The 18,943-nt window shown below is 43.5% G+C and overlaps 1 protein-coding gene across 1 annotated transcript in view; it reads right to left on the bottom strand.

Moving 5' to 3' along the window:
• LOC125735773 (uridylate-specific endoribonuclease C-like) overlaps window positions 1–18,943 on the bottom strand; it is a 77,293-nt gene that overhangs the window by 24,849 nt on the left and 33,501 nt on the right. The gene's annotated exons all lie outside the window — the stretch shown is intronic.

The raw sequence follows: 18,943 nt of genomic DNA on the forward strand, positions 1-18,943 counted from the left end.
AAGAAAACATATACATGCATTAAGTGATACGCTTGGTTTCAGGATGGCTGGTAATTAAAAATTGCGGGGGGGGGGGGGGGGGGGGGTAAGCCACAGCAGCTGTGCAAACACACAGTAATTAAGCCTGAAAACTGCAGGGCGGGGTGAGGGGGAGGGTGGGTACTATGGTTTCCGAGCTCGTTTACAGGAGAAGCACCAGGAGCGTGGAATGCAACTCCATTATGAAACGTGCAAAACAGATAACAGGCCTCAGATTTATAAATACAGCACCGATACACAAAGTGCTAACTAGCTGACCATTAGCAAGTGAAACAGCAAGTTAAATAGACCCTAGCAAGCAGCTTCCAAATGATTTTCATACATGTCCCTCCAGCCACTATGTGACGTGCTCCATTAAGATGTGCATTTCTGTGGAGGGACCCATAATGTTCACCCCTCGAGCTGACAGACGCTAAACCATTTGCACCAGGATAGGACCGACTGTTTCGTGTCGTGCTAAAGGCAGATGAATTAAGCTGTTACAGTTTTCTTGGTGGTTAGTGATGGTATACAGAGCAAAGCTTTCTGCTTCCACTGGGAATAAACAAAGAGAACTGATAGAAATGTCACTAATGATGTAAGCAAGGGAGGGACAGGAGAATCTCATGCTAATTAAAATTAATAACAGCTTATTACAGATTACTGATCAGACATGATGAAATCCAGTACAGTCATCAAACACAAAATGCATATTTAGGTACACAACGAGAGTGGTAAACAGCATGAAAGCTCATTATTTGCTTTTGCTTCACATTATTTCACAATTAATGCCTAAAATCTATAATGCAGCTTTGGCATTTTGAGAGGGATGACTTGTAGTTGGGCCAGTGTGACTAGTGGTGTTCCACAGGGTTCACTTCTGGGCATGTTATTCCTTCTAAACTGCATGAATTAAGTGTATTACAGGAGAGTTAAATAGTAGCTGACACATAATTAAGTGGTTATTAGAAAGAGACAAGAGCAGAGTCACTTCATCAGAAATAATGACAATTCAGCAATGCAAATAAATGCAGGTTTCCTACGGGAGGCAGGAAAACACCCTACATTTACAGTGAGGTGGTGATGCAACAGCTTTGGCTTTTACAGAGATGCCTCCATGTCTGTGTGGCACCATGATGACATCGCAGTCAGAATGGCAAGTGTGAGGCCTAGGAAGGTCTATACAAGCATGTCAATCCTGTACAAAGCAATCATGCTGAGCCCATACTCTGTACTGGTAAAAATCTCACTGGCAACAATGTGTACAGCAGGTGCTTCAGAAAGGGAGATCCCTGCTTTAAGACCATGAGAAAGATTCATGTTCTTGAAGAGCTGCTGTTCAGGGGCAGGTTATAAATACTAAATGACTTTAGATCAAAGCAAAGTGGCTGAATGGATGTAGGATTCAGAATCCTGAGGGGAACCGACCATGCGAATCCCAATGACTACGGTATCATCCATCTATCTATAAACATTTCTCAGGTCTCAGTTATTCAGGAAGGACGGGGCACAGAGTAGGGGACACCCTGAATGCTGTGGACTGGGTCCCCTGTGGACTGCAGTACCATTAGTATAATTTGCCCCATTAATGTGTCACAATCTACAAAACACCACATTTTTATGCAAATGGATTCCCACCCCAATTACCAGTGCTCTCTGGAGAAATCCACAACTTTATCACCTACAGTAAATTGTCAAAGCTCTGTAGATTTCAGTTAATATTTGTGTCACAATATTTGGCATAACATGCTAATCTGACTGATGTTGAATTAAAGTAGAATAGCCATAGCTATAGGTCAGCTATAGGAGTAATTTGCTCTGGCCTGGTGGGGGGGGAGTTAGGCCTATTATGTGCAGGGGCAGTCTTAGGAACACCGTGGTAAGGGAGGGGGCGCCCAACCCACCATGGTCCAAGAACGCAAGAGTGAGTCAGCGTCTAAAGGTGAGTCAGCGCGTGGCGGAGACTCAGAATCACGCTGATTCTCCGGGGACACCTGTGTAACCATGTTGGAGAGAGAAGTCGCCAGAATAAATACAGAAAAACAGGCAGCAGAGATGCGAATAATGTCGATGAGGACAGCAGGGGGCAGAGGATATCAGCCTTGTATGTCCCGGTGATATGTACACACGCTGTACAAGGGGGTAGTTAATGATGCCATAAAGCGGAGGGGGACTGAGTCAGTGTTTGTGTGTTCCTATTACCGGAGTCACTGCAGGTCCTCTCTGCATGGTCCAGGCCGGTTCTGGTGAAATGACGTCTCTGGTAGATGTGAGGTGCTTCGCATAGTCTGGTGTCCCATCTGATGCCAAGGATCAGTCCCCTTCCCTTCATCTAAATCAGAAACATTTCATACTTATCCGCAGCAATAAATTACACTATCCAGTAAATGTTTACAGGTCGTTCCTGTTTCAGACACATCCTGCTCAGCTCTCGGGAGCCACCTTTAGTTTTCAGGCCTGTGCAAAATACACAGTCACTTTTTAAAAACCCCCATTGTTCGTGTGATTAATTCAATGAAGTTCATCAAATAAGAATATGGCTGGTGTTTTCTTAATGGAGTCATGGCTCCTCAGTGGCAAAATTAATAACTTACGTTTTGGTAATAATTATTCCGTGAAAGCAAATAAAGAATTACCGACGGCTGAGTAGCACGTCGAAAGCGCTCGTCTTCTGCAGCGGCAGTAGATTCTGTCCTGCTTGCTCTGGGTTGGGCTTTCTGCCTCTGTGACTTCCACAGCCGGCTGTAAAAACACCATGTTGACTTCAGCAGTACCCTCTGCATCCTTTTCTGCGACTCACATTATGTTAATAATCATTATCGGTAATTTTTTCTTAATGGGTAGTATTATTGTCTATTTTATCACGTCAGAATTTCAGCATCACTGACTCAGGTGTGCTTCCTTAATCTGATCCTCGGTGAGGGAGCAGATCCATATGACGGGTTCGATGTTTATGCTTGGGGAGCAAAACAACTGCATCTTACTTACCTTATGTAATATATTAATGCGTTAATGCATACATTAACACATAAGGTAAGGTGCAGAGTGCCAGTGCAGAACATATGCAATGCTGGTCTTGCTAATTAATTGCAGTTTCGACTCAGGTGGCTGGGGGGTGCCCCCCACCCCTACAAAACCCCACCCATGATCAAATCAATTCAGAAATTATATTCATAATCAGATGTTCGGGCCCATTCTGTGACAACAGACCCAGGCGTTGTGTATATAGTGTAATACAGAAGCTTAGCGAGGCTTAGAGAAATCACTGTTCGGTTAGACAACAGAGTAACAATATCCCATATAGGCACAGAGTCAACAGCGGCCAGTGACTAATGTGTTTTTGGGGCAGCAGTGCATTCTGAAGGGAACATTTATTAGTGGGGTGTCGATTTGTGAGCACGGTGGGGGCGAGGCTGCGGGAATGATAGGGACAGGCGTGTCATCAGCTGGGCTGGCCTGGCTGATCAGCTGGGAATCTGTAACACTGACGGTCCTTTTGCGACCCTCCTGACAAGCAGCAGCCTCAAATGTCACCACGATAATGGCCTCCCAAGGCTCCTTTTCCCTGCTGCTCATTGTGTGCTGCCTGGTGCCAGGCTGTGTAGATGATATCAGAGTGGTGATAGCATCTGAAGCTTGATTAGCCGTCCTGGTTTGGGCCAGGTCAATGTGAGCTCCAAGCTGGCCTCTTCCATTCTGTACAGATAGCTCAGGCATCCCATTACAGATCCACACAAAGATGGACAGACCCAATTTGTATAAGGATGTTTTGACTTTATCTACAGTTGATTTGGGATTAGTTTGAGGCCGGGCAGCTGGGGTTTTTGGGTAGAATCTGACTCACTTAGCCATGTGTGAACTTGCCAGGGAACGTACGATTCAGGCCTCAACGGAGAGTCATAAAAACAAACACGTCTGTCACTTCTACAAATGTCATTTTAACGCATGGATCAGCGTAATCCCCATTTCTCATTAAAACGAGGCATCAGATTTCATGCAGTATCTACAACCATTGCAGAAAAACAGGGAGCAAAGTGAGGAGATGCGCAGTTTGTTGTCAAGCCCAAGCTCTGAGGAGCTGCTGGCCGTTATGGAAAACGGATTTGGTCTATCCGTGTAATATGTACGGTTAGGGCTGCTGGGTTTTCTTTAAATGAAAAACAATTAAAATGTTATGAGAACCATTTCTTACCTAGGAAAATGTATTTGTAGACTATATACTGTAAATGCACCCAGGATTAGAACTCATTATAACTACAACCTCAGCCGTTGTCCATATTTTTCTGAAACAACAGGTAATATTTATGATTGTTTACTGATATTGGACAGATGTGATGGGCATAGCGGGGGACTCATTTTCATTTCATTGTCATTTTATCTATTTCTTAGTTGTGGATAAAGCCGCACAATCAATAAAAGGAAAACTCATTACTTCTCTGAAAAACACGCTACTTATTTCTCAGTTATTTGGGCATTAAATGGTGGTTTGAAGCAAATTTGAGCGATTTTGTTTCGCACGGATGAACGAATGTCAGATTTTATTGCATAGAGGTAATTCCTCCGAGAGCCGGGAGATGCGGGAGAATCAATGCTGCATATGTATCAGTCTGGAGGTATCTGGGGTATTTTTTTCATTGTTTCTCTAGTGATCACTATAGCCATCAAACAAAACTGACTTGATTAAATCAATGACACATCAATAACCCACAATGGTGTCGTCTTTTTGCCTAACAACACACTTCAAAGCTGGTAAATATCCATGCGATTTGCTTATGGCAATTCTAGGATGTTTTTAAAGTTGGGGGGTAAGAGGGGCCGTAATTCATACAGAGGGCTCTGTCTTGTCCTTAGCCAATGATATGTATTAAATCGGAGAGTGACAGGACAGGGGTACTCCAAGGGCCAATCAGCTTCCAGCTGCAGCCCTCTGGTCCCGTCCCTGTATACAATCATGGCAAAGAGGCAATGTTCAAACACGCTTATCATATTCCCCTTAATTACAGTGAAATATGTGACTAGTGTTTTGCTTACGATGGGGTGAGGAGATGAGGCCTCCCCTTGCCCCCCTCCCCAGGTCTGGTCACCTTGCATAAAAGCTCTCAGCATCACAAAGTGTTTCACAGTACAGCGAGCCGGTACAGCTTAACCGGTCAGGGGCAAGTAGACAGTCAGCTCTCTGCCCGACACTGCAAATATCACAATCTTTATCAGGAAAAACTCAGCCGCATCAGACAAACAGAGTTCAGACGAGTGCAGACGAAAAGAGCGGAAATTAATTAAAGTATCTGTCAGCACCCTGTGGTCCATCCGTCTTTCTTGACACCTGCCACAGCGGAACACTGCAGCGTGCACCGAGGATGCTGACGACCACTCGAGTAGAAGGCGGCTCACTTTCCGAGCGGCGCAGAAGCCGTCACTTATGCCGACATTTACTATTGCCAAGAGGACAATGGAACACAAGTTCAAGATAATTTCCCTTTCACACTGACATACATCTATTTGTCTGAGTTTCTGACCTGCAAAAGTACTCATCAAGACATTAAATATCACTACACACGTACTTGTTAAAGGACCATACATTATACAGAACTCTACATAGTGTACAATATCAGACATTACAGCCCTAGGTATGCACTATACCCAGAGGGAGATGCGTATTGCACCTATTTCAGAAGGTTACATTGCAACATAGATAGATTCAGAGAAAACAGGGTCAGCCGGGCCCTGGTGAAATTAGAGACTCAACATCATAATGGCGCATTCACTCTGCTGACTGGAGATTTGAACCAACAACCTTCCAACCAAAGGCATAATGCCTTAACCTGTAGACGGACCTGACTGTCATTTCTTCCAGCAATTACAGCTCCCAGGTGACTGCTAGACTTCAGGACATTTTCTCCTCAGCTTGCTCACGGCAATTTGTGCTGCGGTTCGCTGAGTACTTAAGCCCGCGGCGGTAAGTGGCTGCAGCTCCGGCAGTGTTGCAGGGGCAGCATCGCTGCGGAGTCCTAGACGCCCACACAATGGCTTCCTCTTGATGCCCGGATCACAAGGCCCACCGTCCGTCTCACAGCTCAAGAATCGATCGGTGCCTGAAAAAGAATCCTCAAAAGACAGGCCTTCATTGGTTTCTTCCATGTTCACTAACATCAGAAAACGTCTCTCTGCCACCTTAAAGAGCTTGGTTATTAAATATGCCGTTTTAAAATGTTTATAAAAATCTTCATTTTAAAATCATTATAGAATATAGTGGGGAAAGTTTGCAGCCCAGGTATGGGTCTCTGTGCCCAGACGGTTGTGGGTTCAAACTTGCGGCTGACAGCGTGATCATATCACCAATGGGCCCTTCGGCGAGTCCTTTAACCCCAGCTGCTCCAGGGATGCTGGCTGATTCTTATCTCTGACCCGCTTTGGGCAAAAGTCTATGCTAAATGGATAAATGTCAGCATGTAATATTTACTTTTAGTAGATTGGAGTCGCTATTTGCTAAGAGAACAATCCAATTATTTCCATATTTTCCACAATGGCATAAAGCGATGAAGATAGTGTTTTTAAAATTATGCGTGGATTATGTTTATATTACATTAATGCCAAAGGTCCCCACAATGTAATAAAAAAACTGTTATTTTGACATTTTTCAGGTCCTCAGAAAGATCTCTGAATGCAATCAAAACTAAAAATGCCAGAAGTCTTGTGTTTTGTTTGGTTACTTTTGGTTAAGGTTAGGGCTGGGTAGAGGTTAAGGTCACCATGTTGGGATTAGAGTTTTCCCCATAGGAATGAATAGAGAGTCCCCACAAAGATATAATTACAAACCTGTGTGTGTGTGTTTTAAGTGAGCCAAACCCCTCAGCACATCCACTTCAGATATAATCACTTCAGCAGATGAATGCACCCTTCAATGTCCTGCTTCTTTTTTCATTTCTAAACACCTGGACTCTGTATTCTTCCAATTCCTTTGTCACTTTCCAGCACTTTCCAGCCTGATTCCCTTCACATGGTTGTGACGTTCGGTGTGAACATTCAAAGAATTTCAAACAATGACACTTTCCCATTTTTCCCCCACATTGTCCTTCCGTTTCGACACAAAACAAGTAACACAGAATAGCCACCTGTGTACATTTTGTGTACAGTTGGGTGGCTACGTCTCCCATCATAAATTGCTTTTCTAGTAGCAGAGAGACTTTCTATTTCAAAAGCAGTAGATGGGAATTCATAATTAAAGTGCATGACTTTATAAAAAGGGTAGAACGGTACATATAGGGGCATCTAGAATGAAAGATGTTATATGTTCTTTTTAACAGCTAAAATTTCACATTTTAAAATGTGGAATATTTGTATTCAAGGACAAAGCAGATATTTCTGAGTGTTGGAGATGCATTTTTCGAAATGATAAAAACCACTGGCAGTTGCAATGTGCGAACGAGATTTAATTGAGCGGGTCGCGGTTACCCGTTGCCGCAGTCCCCGCCGCTGCGCCCTTACACAGATCGCGACGCTCGTTTTCATTTGCATTTAATTACAGCCCTCGGGTCGGAAGACTGGGTTCTGCCGTTCGCCGCCGATATTGACCAGCCGGTTGCCGTGACGACGGCGCAATCAAAGAGCAGACTGATGAATCAAGTGTCTGTCTGACTCCGGTAAACACCCGAACGCCGCAGCGCTGGAAATGCTGACGGTGGATGCGGTGATCCGCAGTACCCTCCGCGCCCTGCCCGCGCCGATCCAGCAGAACCTGCATGCCTAAATCGAGCACTTTTCGTTTTTTAAGCGACCTTCAGGTCACTGTTATGTCCAATGCTAGTCTAAATTATTAATTAATAACAGATCAGATTCAATAAAAACGAGGACGGGTGAACACCATATTTATTAGTGTTTTTCCAAATGCCAAATTTGTCCAAATTTCCAAATGAGTAGCTCCTCATTTAAGGAGGAGGACTGCTGTTTCAAATAGAAAGGGGAGAGGAGGCGAGGACAGGATGGCCTCCACTCCTCAAGGGGGCAGGCTGTTCACTTGGAGTCTTTGAGACTCATTTGACTTGGAGGTTGTCTCTTATTTGAGTGGAATTGTCCCAGGACTCCTTTTACTGAAGATGGTGGAGGCCCTGAAATGCGAGGTGGGGGGGGGGGGGGTGAGATGAGCTTTACTTTTAATTATGACTGGAACAGAGGTGCTGCACTGCAAACAGGAGGGCGACAAATGCAGCTTTCACAGCAAACTCCCATCTCAAAGACGTTAAAGGGTTATGACAGCTATAAGGCATTTCACGGAATCATCTATTTTTAAAAGGTGCCGCGGAGAGGTCAAGTGACAGTAGCGTGACCAAGGGATGCGGTTTTGAAAACTAGCTTAGAGGGTGATGTCCTCCAAGTCCATGTCGCAGATGATGACGTGAGGGGCCCTCGCAATGTTCCAAGCATGCTGCTGTGGTAGGGGTCACCTGCTTTCTGGTGGCATCCGGTGGAGAACGGGGAGGTGGAGGTGGAGGTGGTGTTAGGCTCTGAGGACCTGTAGCGGAGCCTTTTATTAACTGATCTGTTTTTGCATTAATTGATCTGTTGATAGAAGTGCCACGACTTTTACTAGGTACAGTTAGACTCATCGCAGCTCCTGTTTCATAAAACTGAAACAGCGCATGGAGACCACCGCTAACTTATTAGGTCTAATATCATTCAAATTGTGAGATTCACTCAGCCAAAAGGTTAACTAATTTTGCAGTTCAGCTGGAAAGACCCCTGCGGACTTTGAGAAGGTTAGGGGGATGTGTGAAGGGCGGATGTGCGGGAGAGCGGTGTTTCGTAAGTGAGCGATAGAGAGGAGATGGTCAGACTGCGGGACAGGATAGGCTAAGGGGGTCGGAGTTTCGGCTGTGAGAAGCCGGACTGCAGGAGAGAGCATGTGACCGAGAGCAGTGGCAGAGCAGAGAGAGTAGACAATATCGTCATTGTCGACGGAACTGCATGCTCCCCTCTGAAGCTACACAAAATAACGAAATAAATACGAAAATAAAATAGGAAAGATATGTACAGTATAGATGTGCAATATCAAGCTGAGTCAATGTGCAGTCACGTATACTTTTAGTAACAGTGTAACAGTATGTTTTTTTAAATAGCAGCACTATAAATAGTTGTCGTTGATTGGGAATGTGTGTGTGTGTGTGTGTGTGGGGGGGGCATTTGAGTTTCTCCTTGCTTGGTTAGGATGATTGATGGCTTTTGGATAAAAAAAAACCTGGCAGTTAAATTTCATTTTATATAGTGAAACTGGGGGGATTTAGTGAGGGCTATGTTAGAGAATGAATAATTTTTTTTTATAGATTGTCCTAAAATCGTTTTCTATTTGTGTGTGTCGCTCCTTGCAATCTCAGGTATGTTTTTGTAATAAAGGCCTCCCGTATGAAGGACACATTTAATGGCCGAGGTGGTGCTGAGCGTTCTTGTCTCGCCGGCAGCCACGCGGTGATCAAGCTGAGACAGGAGCAGAAGGACGACGGCCCTCCAATCTGCAGACTCAGCGCCGCGCGGCCCGGCTATACGGAAAGTCACGGCCTGGCTTTTCAAGACACGCTCTCTTGTTTTCAAATCAGCCGACCCTGAGACGCAAAGCGGCGTTTCCCCCAGCGGGAGCTCCGCAGTGTTCGCAGCCCCCCCCGCCTACCGCGCCGCGTCTCAAAGGTCTTCTCTGACTCCAAAGGTCAGGCACGGGCCGCTGCGCTAATGCAGAGGGCCGGCTTTACCAGCGGCGTTCTGTTTCCTACAGGAAACCTGTGGCTCCACTACAACACGCTGCTTACAGTGGCCATGCCAGCCAAAGATGGGTCAGAGATAAACCAGCTATGAATCTACCACTTATCCTCTACAAAAATGATAATTCCCATAGTTTGAATTACTGGGACATTGGAATATAACCAGAGGTGGAAAGTCCAGGTCCAGATAATAAAAATCCAGACCAGGATTTTGTTTCAACCCATAGCTGATTCTTTATACTTAACAGGTGGGTTAAAACAAAATATTGGTCTGGATTTTTCCATTCTGGACCTGAACTATCCACTACTGAATAAAAATGACACCCAAGTGCTTGGTGAGAGTCAGCAGATAATCTCATACTCTACCTTCATACTGAAACCTGATTCAAATCTAAGTCACATAACCCATATAATGATCACGTGATCGCCACACATAATAAGCTTCATATAACCACCTTGAGCGGTGATTGCCCTAATATCACTAATGTCTGTGGCACAGACCAGAATGCTGCACCCCCCCCCGAGGTCTTACAAGAAACTGGAGATGCTATTAGCTAAACGACACATCCAAAGAAGAAGGAGACACTTAGTAATAATGGTTAGCACCATGAGAGGGTAGAGGGTCATTAATCAGCTGGCACTGGTGATGATGTGCAGGGGGAAAAAAGCACAATTACATTCAGTTCAATAATGTTTCTACGTCAAATGGCTTATAATTACTACCCAGCTCCACAGCTGTATGCTCTCCTCTATGCCTTTAACCACTGTGCCACCTGCTGTCAAACTTGGTGTCACTATTAAGTAATAAATAAAAATATATATCACCTCTGATTTTAAGAGTCACCAATACACGCTGCTGCATATATACAGTATGTAGATCTAGAAAAAGCCAGAGGAACAGGGAGAAGCTGCGAATTACAAAGACACGGGGAGCAGTATTTCACCCCCCCCCCAGAAAAAAAAATGGAGGTGCGGAGAAACAGTGTTTCCCACTGAGCCAGTAATCCACTATCCTGACATTACGATATCCTTAATACAGGACACTGACACTATCGACAGAATGCTACTACAAGATAAGAAGATCCCAGGTTTTGAACTTAAAGGTTATACACGAAAACAGATCCCAGGACAAAGCACAGTGACTGGGAGGAGCTCACTGGTGAGCGACTGATGCCAGCTTCTGTGCGACTCCATCACAGGGAGACAGTGATCACACAAGTGCTGTGTCATCTCTGTGCATTAACATGGAAGCTTTTACAACCCCAAATCAGAAAAAGTTGGCACGGTATGTAAAATGAAAATCAAACTGAAAACAGTACTTTGTTAAATTTTCTTTGACCAGTATTGTTTTCAATGTAATACAACAGCACATTATTTAATGTGTTCCTCATGAGTTTTATCGTTTTTCTCTAAACAAACACGTATTCCAATTTTGGTTCTTGCAACACATTTAAAAAAAAGTTGGGACAGTAAAGCATTTACCACTTTGTAATGTTGCCATTCCTTTTCACAACACTTAAAAGACGTTTAGGGACTGAAGACACCAAGTGATGAAGTGTTTCAGGTGTCATTTTGTCCCATTCTTCCTGCAAACAAGTCTTAAGGTGGGCAACAGTACGGGGGTCTTTGTTGTCACATAATGTGCTTCAAAATGCTCCACACATTCTCTACGAGAGACAGGCCCGGACTGCAGGCAGGCCAGTCAAGTACCCGTACCCTCTTCCTCCGCAGCCAGGACTTTGTAATGTGTGCAGAATGTGGTTTCGCACTGTCTTGTTGAAATATGCATCCCAGGGATATGTGTCCCAGGGAAAGATGTCTTCTTGAAGGCAGCATATTGTGCTCCAAAATCTCTATGTACTTTTCAGCATTAATGGTGCCATCACAGAAGTACAAGTTGCCTTTGCCAACGGCACTGACACAACCCCGTACAATGACAGACCCTGGCTTTTGGACTTGTTGCTGGTAACACTCTGGATGATCCTTTTCTCCTTTGGTCTGGAGCACACGGCGTCCATTTCTCCCAAAAAATACCTGAAATACTGATTCTCAGACCACAGTACAGATTTCCACTGTGTGATGGTCCGACCCAGATGCCTCCGAGCCCAGAGAACCCGACACTGCTTCTGAACGCTGTTAACATAGGGCTTCCTTTTGGCACAGTACAGTTTTAACTGGCATTTGTGGATGTAACTACGTATTGTGGTACTTGACATAGGCTTGTCAATGTAGTCCTGAGCCCATGTGGTGATATCGCTTATAAATGAATGACGATTCTTGATGCAGGGCCGCCTGAGGGATCGGAGATCACGGTTGTTCAGCTTAGGCTTGCGTCCTTGTCCTTTATGCACTGAAATTCCTCCAGATTCCTTGAATCTTTTAATTATGTTATGCACTGCTTGAAGGTGAAATATCCAAGTCTCTTCCTATCTTTCTTTGAGAAACATTGTTTTTAAACATTTCAATAATTTTCTCACATACTTCTTGGCAAACTTTGCTCCTAAAAGACTAGACCTTTCTTGGATGCTACTTTTGTAATTACATAATTACAATCACCTGTTGACATCACCTGCTTCAAATCACATTATCATTTAAACAATTTACCTCATTACTAGCCCTAAATTGCTCCTGTCCCAACTTTTTTTTTAAATGTGTTGCAAGCACCAAAATTGGAATACATGTTTATTTAGAGAAAAACAATAAAATTCATGAGGAACACATTAAATAATGTGCTGTTGTATTGTTTTCAATGTAATACAGGTCAAAGATAATTTAACAAAGTGCTGTTTTCAGTTTGATTTTCATTTTACATACCGTCCCAACTTTTCCTGATTTGGGGTTGTAAAAACTGCTCAACCAAACCAACTTAATATGCTAGCATTACAGCTAGCATCAGAAGGGGTATTTGATGAATAGAGAATGGTGCACTGCAACCATTATTATTTAATATACATGTAATAGAGGCTATTAAATAATCGGAATAGAATATACACATATACACAGCTCACCGAAGACTGCGTTACGTGTTCCTGTACTGTATAATTTGCGGTTTAGCTTGTGTTGACTTTGAGATCCATTTAAGCCACATCTTCACAGGCAAAGATTGTGAAAATGTCTTGGGACGGTTTTGGGTTTAACGTCCCTGCATGGATATGAAAAAATATGATCGTGCACAGCAATGAGTCTGAGCAGGAACCTCACAGTAAGCAGAATGAGAGCCCAAAAATCAGTTCAACATGCTCCTGAATATAAAGAGGGATTTATGAGGTAGTTTGTTTCTAACACTGAAATGATGGTTTTAAATTCTATTATTTCAAGACATTGAATGAATAAATAATGCTTATAGTGAGCTCAACAGGCACTCATTACAGTAAACGCATTTCTGATTGGTAGTTCAGCTACCATCTATGTATTATCATGAATGCACGTTAAAGATTAATTGCAACGTATATATTTCCTCAAAAATGGTCCTAATTAATGTACGTACATTTGAATAAATAAGATCTATTTAAAATCCACATTACCTGCATGTCTCTGTCATAAGTTTGTCAGTTAAAATGTTAATTGATTTGCATAATTAAAATTCCATCTCAGTTCCATTTAAAACAATGGTGGAAGAAAATCCATCCATTTTCTGAAACTGCTGAATCCCAACTGGGGTCATGGGTGGGGGGACTGGAGCGTATCCTGGGAACCATGGTCACAGGCAGGAACCAACCCTGAGCAGTCACCAACACACTGCAGGGCACACACACTCAACTATAGGGCCAATTTAGACTCACCAATCAACCTATCCTGCACACTTTTGGATTGTGGGAGTAAACCAGAGTCCCTGGCAAAAGCCCACATGAACAGCATGCAAACTCCACATAGAAAAGACCCAGGACCGAACCCAGCACCATCTTGTTATGGAACAGCAGCACTAACCACCGCACCATCACACCACAGTTTAGTAAATGATCGTACTAATGTAACCTTTACAGGGGAGACCCTCAGTGGACGAGCGGCACTGATTGGTGAACATGGTCCCTTCATTCTTCACCGTCAGTCCTTCTGTCACACCCTGATCAAACAGGCAGAAGCTCAAGTAAACACGCGCACCTTCTGTCTGACCCAGCAGACGACTGTGGTGGGGGACGAGAAAAGGTGGAAGTAACCAGCGCTAATGTGGAAGAAAAGTTCCAGTAGGGCCAGGGAGAGGGGCCTTGTTACCTAGCGAGACAGTAAACAAGCCTTCTGGGAGGAGCGAGGTCACTGCACCTACCTGCTCTGGGTCACCAGTACCCCATAACAGTCAGGTGCACGAAGGACGGGCAAGGTTTCTGGGAATTAAAATAAATGGAGAAAACCTGCCCAGATTCAAAAGGGGGCCTGTGTTCGTGTGGGACTGTGTTTGTACTGTGTAACCTTTTATTTTAACTGCATAATGCGTTCATTATACATTCACAGAACATTCAGTGCACCTTCATAGTGCATTTATAATGCATTCATAGAACATTCATAAGCAGCATGCAAGTATATCTTAACATGTCTTAAAGCATTGCATTCATCCTGCTCTCAATGAACAAGACATGACTGCTGCAGTACACGTTACTAAGAAACATTATAATTGTTATGATCGGCGAAAACGGGTAAGGCGTACGGACAGGTAAATATCAGGCAGGAAGTCCAAAGTCGGGGAAACTAGGGGTTTATTCGGACGACTAAGGACTGGAGACATCAGACGATAACTAACATCAATGACAGACCAGGGATACAGGCAAGACTTGGACTTAAATACACAAGACGAAGCAAAATAACTAGACACAGCTGAGTACGATCAGGGAAGCACACGCGGATAATCAGGGGGGCGTGGCACACACGAGGATCGTACGAGCTGGGCGTGACAATAATTGTATAATCATATAATTCTTTGTATTAATGCGTATTAAAGCTGCCATATCTTGTGCCATGTGCTATATATTTTTAATTGCACACTTTATGTTTTGTAATCTAGTCTTTTTCTTACCCTCTTCTGTTTGCTGTTTTGTTTACAGTGTTCTGTTTGTTATATTTACTGTTTTGTTTACCATCTCCTGTTCTCTGTGTTTTATTGATGGTGTACCGTTTGTTTTATATACTGTTTTGTTTACCATCTCCTGTTCTTAGTGTTTTATTGATGGTGTACTGTTTGTTTTATTTACTGTTTTGTTTACCATCTCCGGCTCACTGTGTTCTCTTTATGGCACACTGCAAGCTGTCTGCTGTCTGTCATTTACTGTGTTCTGTGTGCTGTGATTTCCTTCCAGTTGTATGTGGATTTAATAAACAGCATCCCAATAACTACGAGCAAATATCCCACCAGTGATGAGCAGCTTTATGCTGGCACTGATTCCCTCGAGGGGCGGCATGGTGGTGCAGTGGTTAGCACTGTATGGGGCGGCATGGTGGCGCAGTGGTTAGCACTGTTGCCTCACACCTCTGGGACCCGGGTTCGAGTCTCCGTCTGGGTCACGTGTGTGGAGTTTGCATGTTCTCCCCATGTCATCGTGGGGTTTCCTCCGGGTGCTCTGGTTTCCCCCCACAGTCCAAAAAAATGCTGAGGCTAATTGGACTTGCTAAATTGCCCACAGGTGTGCGTCTGAGAGTGACTGGTGTGTGAGTGTGCCCTGCGATGGGCTGGCCCCCCATCCGGGTTTGTTCCCTGCCTTGCACCCATTGCTTCTGGGATAGGCTCCGGATCCCCGTGACCCAGTAGGATTAGCGGTTTGGAAAATGGATGGATGGTTCCCTCTATACAATAAGATGGATGACATAAATATTTAAATTGGGACAAATGACAGCTGCAAGGAAGAAACGAAAGGTTGTTTATTTTTTAAACTAAAATATCATGTCCGTAAAGCAGAACAACACTAATCTCAAGGCTGGATCTACTAAAGGTCACATGTAATGCTCAGTCAAAACCAACTAAATTGTTTGTCAAGGACAGTGTGGCGCATCTGTCATCTAGTTTAAACGGAGGATGTTTCCACATCCTCTCGTGTCCTCTGAGTTTGGCAGTAAGTCAGGTGTTGCTCTCGCTACAGCTCTGCGCGCATCTACCTGCTGTTTCAATTTGGCGCGGGGATGCCATTGAGATTAAGCATGGAGATGCTCCCCAAACTCTTGGGCGTCCTTATCTTTCTCTCTCCTGTAACCTGGTCACTTGCGTCATCTGGAATTAGAGGCTTCAGCATTTCTCTTCCTTATGTCTATTGTAATTATACCTATTGTCTGCAGCGAACAGAATTGTCTCATTATGTACCATTGCATCATTATATTATGGAGATATCGCTAAATTCAGCCAAACGTTTTATTTCCTTGAATTTATAATCTGTCGAGAATAGCAGCAAGCTCATGAAAGATAACAAATTGCATCTTACTTTGCTTTGAGAAAAGACCATCCCCCTCCCTCATAATTATTATACAGTAGCACGGCAAATCTGCTCAAGACACATGACCACTTTCCCAGCCGGGAATCATCCTGGTGGCTTACTTTGGAATTTTAAGGGTGTTGTATATATGAGGCACTTATTGTCAGCTTGACACCGTACATTAATCCTTCTGTTAACTTAGCCCAGGCAGGAGAACAGCAGGGCTAGAGCACCTGTAGCTGATTGTACAGCTTCCATCTGGCTTGATTTCGTTTCAGTGTTTGTAAGAGGTTTTACACAACATCGCATGCATGTACACATTTCCTCAGCAACCAAGTGAGGCATCGGTTGCAGATTGTTGTTGTCACTTGTGTTGTGTTACTTATCTATTGACCCTCTGTCTGCTTATGCGGATCGAGCCTGGCAGTCACCTATCTGTGGGAAATCGTGATGGCAATTCATTCAGATGGCTTAAAGTATAATACAGATTTGTGGAATTAAATGTTCTATTTGAAAACACCTTTGGGTGAAATGACAGCCAATAGATAGAACTGCAGTTGAAGGACATGCACGTGGGTATGTCTGTGCCTTGTGCCCCCTGCTGCCTGAGTTCTTTTTGTCCAGTTACCCTGCACTGGATAAAAAGTTCGGAAATGGATGGATGAAAATGCTTCCTGCTCATTTATAAAAATGTAAAGAAATTGCTGGATTCAGTGGCAGCTCTAGACCATTTAAACTAGGGGAGGGCAGACTGGGGCCAGTTGTTCTGTTAGGGGGGTCTGATGCATTTGACCTGAATGCCCTCCAAGTATTACTTACACTAGGTTGGCAGCATTAAGGAACAAAAGACGATTTTGATAACCGATGTTATTTATGCAACGCTTTGCCGTTACATTTTACAGTTTTTAAAATAACACCCTGATTTCTTGTTTTGACGGTCTGCTTACACAAGCTTGATTATTTCTTTTCCATCGTTAACTAACTTGCTTTTCACCTACTGAAGCGACCCGACCACCCTGCACACCCACGTTTAGAGTCCGTCAAGAAAACGTGCTTGTGTTTGTGTTTTGCCTGTTCCCAGCGCACAAAGTTTTAACAAACTTATATAAAAGTAAATAAAATTAACAATACATTTATTTCAAACCCAAGTAGCATATGTATTTCGGGGGGGGGGGGGGGGACATGCAGGTGGCTGAGAACGTACAATCTTGACTCATGTGCATAAGACCAAAAAAAGCCATTTATTTCAAGAAGAGGATGGACAGAAATTATGCAAATTATTTTTCTACAGAATCTTCAAACTTAACTTCTGAATCTCTTTTAAGTGACATTATTAACAGATCCCAAAAATGCTACCTACCCATTGGGTACAGCTTTCTCACACATAGCAAAGGGACAGTTGCCATAAAATATAAAGTGAATCCCCTTTTTCTAATAAACAATATGATTCTCATGAGCTTTGTTTAGTCTTAAACTCACATTGACATGCGATTATTCGCTTCACAAACTGTTTAATTGTCAACGTGAAAGAACCACATGTATCCAGACTGGATGGCAGAAAGGGGCTTTGACTGCAGCCAGGCTACAAGAAAAGGAGCCACCAGTTACAGGGAGGCCAACGGGCTACATTTAAGAGGATTAATCCTCTGCAGGGATTAATTTCTCAAACTTTAAAGATCAGCTGAAAGTAGCTGCGCTTGTGCCCGGAAAACCACAAACAAAAACCCAGGCTTATAATCATTCTGGCCTGAAAGTCATTTTAATGACTAGAATAATCTTTAAGCTCACATATGGTCAGCTGTTCTGCAAAAAGGCAAATTGTGTTATCCATCCAACCATCATCCACATTCCAGTTGCCAGTAGGGGATCCCAGACAGCGTAGGGCATAAACCAGGGGTAACACGTTGGTCGGGACAGACTGACTTCACCAAAATTACAAGCCAGCAAATCTGCAAACTTAAATGAATAATAAGAACACAAGGACTGGATATATAACTTATCTACAATTATTACTAAGGTTATCACTCATAAAGACAGATATAGTTTGCTCGGTGTGCACTTAGAACACTATTAGGTTGCCAAGGAGACCACCTGCCTTCGTGTCTGGGTTTCTCTGCGCACATTACTGAGGTGAGTATCCTTCGCTCCCACAGATACTGTGCGATTCATGAGGAAGTCTGCGGGAGGCGATCACATTTATTATATCGACGTGTGCTTGTTGTCTCCGCAGAGGACAAACTGTTTAGTAAGGCGCAGCTCAGGAACACGACGGTGATACAAGAAAACACACGTGGGGACAGTTTTACGCTACCTTATTGGGTATTTTAAACCACTAACGATAAACTTGATGAGGACCTATCTGGCATGCTGTAGTGCTCATTTTATCCCAGAAACACTGAAGGAAAGTAGTTAATTCAACGGTTTGTATATTCTACTGTGATTTTAAAAGTGTGTGTCCGCAGAACGGCAAACACAAATAAACGGCGAGCGCATCCTCAATTGCTGATACGTCTGAGAAGTGGGATAATTAAAAAGAACTGTCGGTCAGCAGGAAAGACGATGACGTCATATGAATGACGCCCCCACGTGAAATATATCTGCATCGGAGGCATTAACTAAATCGTTTTTTTTCTTCTTCCATGCTCTCACCTTTCAGATATCTTCATTTAGAGGAAATCTAAACCGCAAGATCGTTCAAACTTAGCTTATTAAAAACCTAAATAAAAAGTCACTTTGGATTAATAAACAATAAAAAAAACGAATAAACCGAGAATACTGCATTTTCTC

The sequence above is a fragment of the Brienomyrus brachyistius genome, chromosome 1 (assembly GCF_023856365.1).
Source record: "Brienomyrus brachyistius isolate T26 chromosome 1, BBRACH_0.4, whole genome shotgun sequence".
Classification (NCBI taxonomy): domain Eukaryota; kingdom Metazoa; phylum Chordata; class Actinopteri; order Osteoglossiformes; family Mormyridae; genus Brienomyrus; species Brienomyrus brachyistius.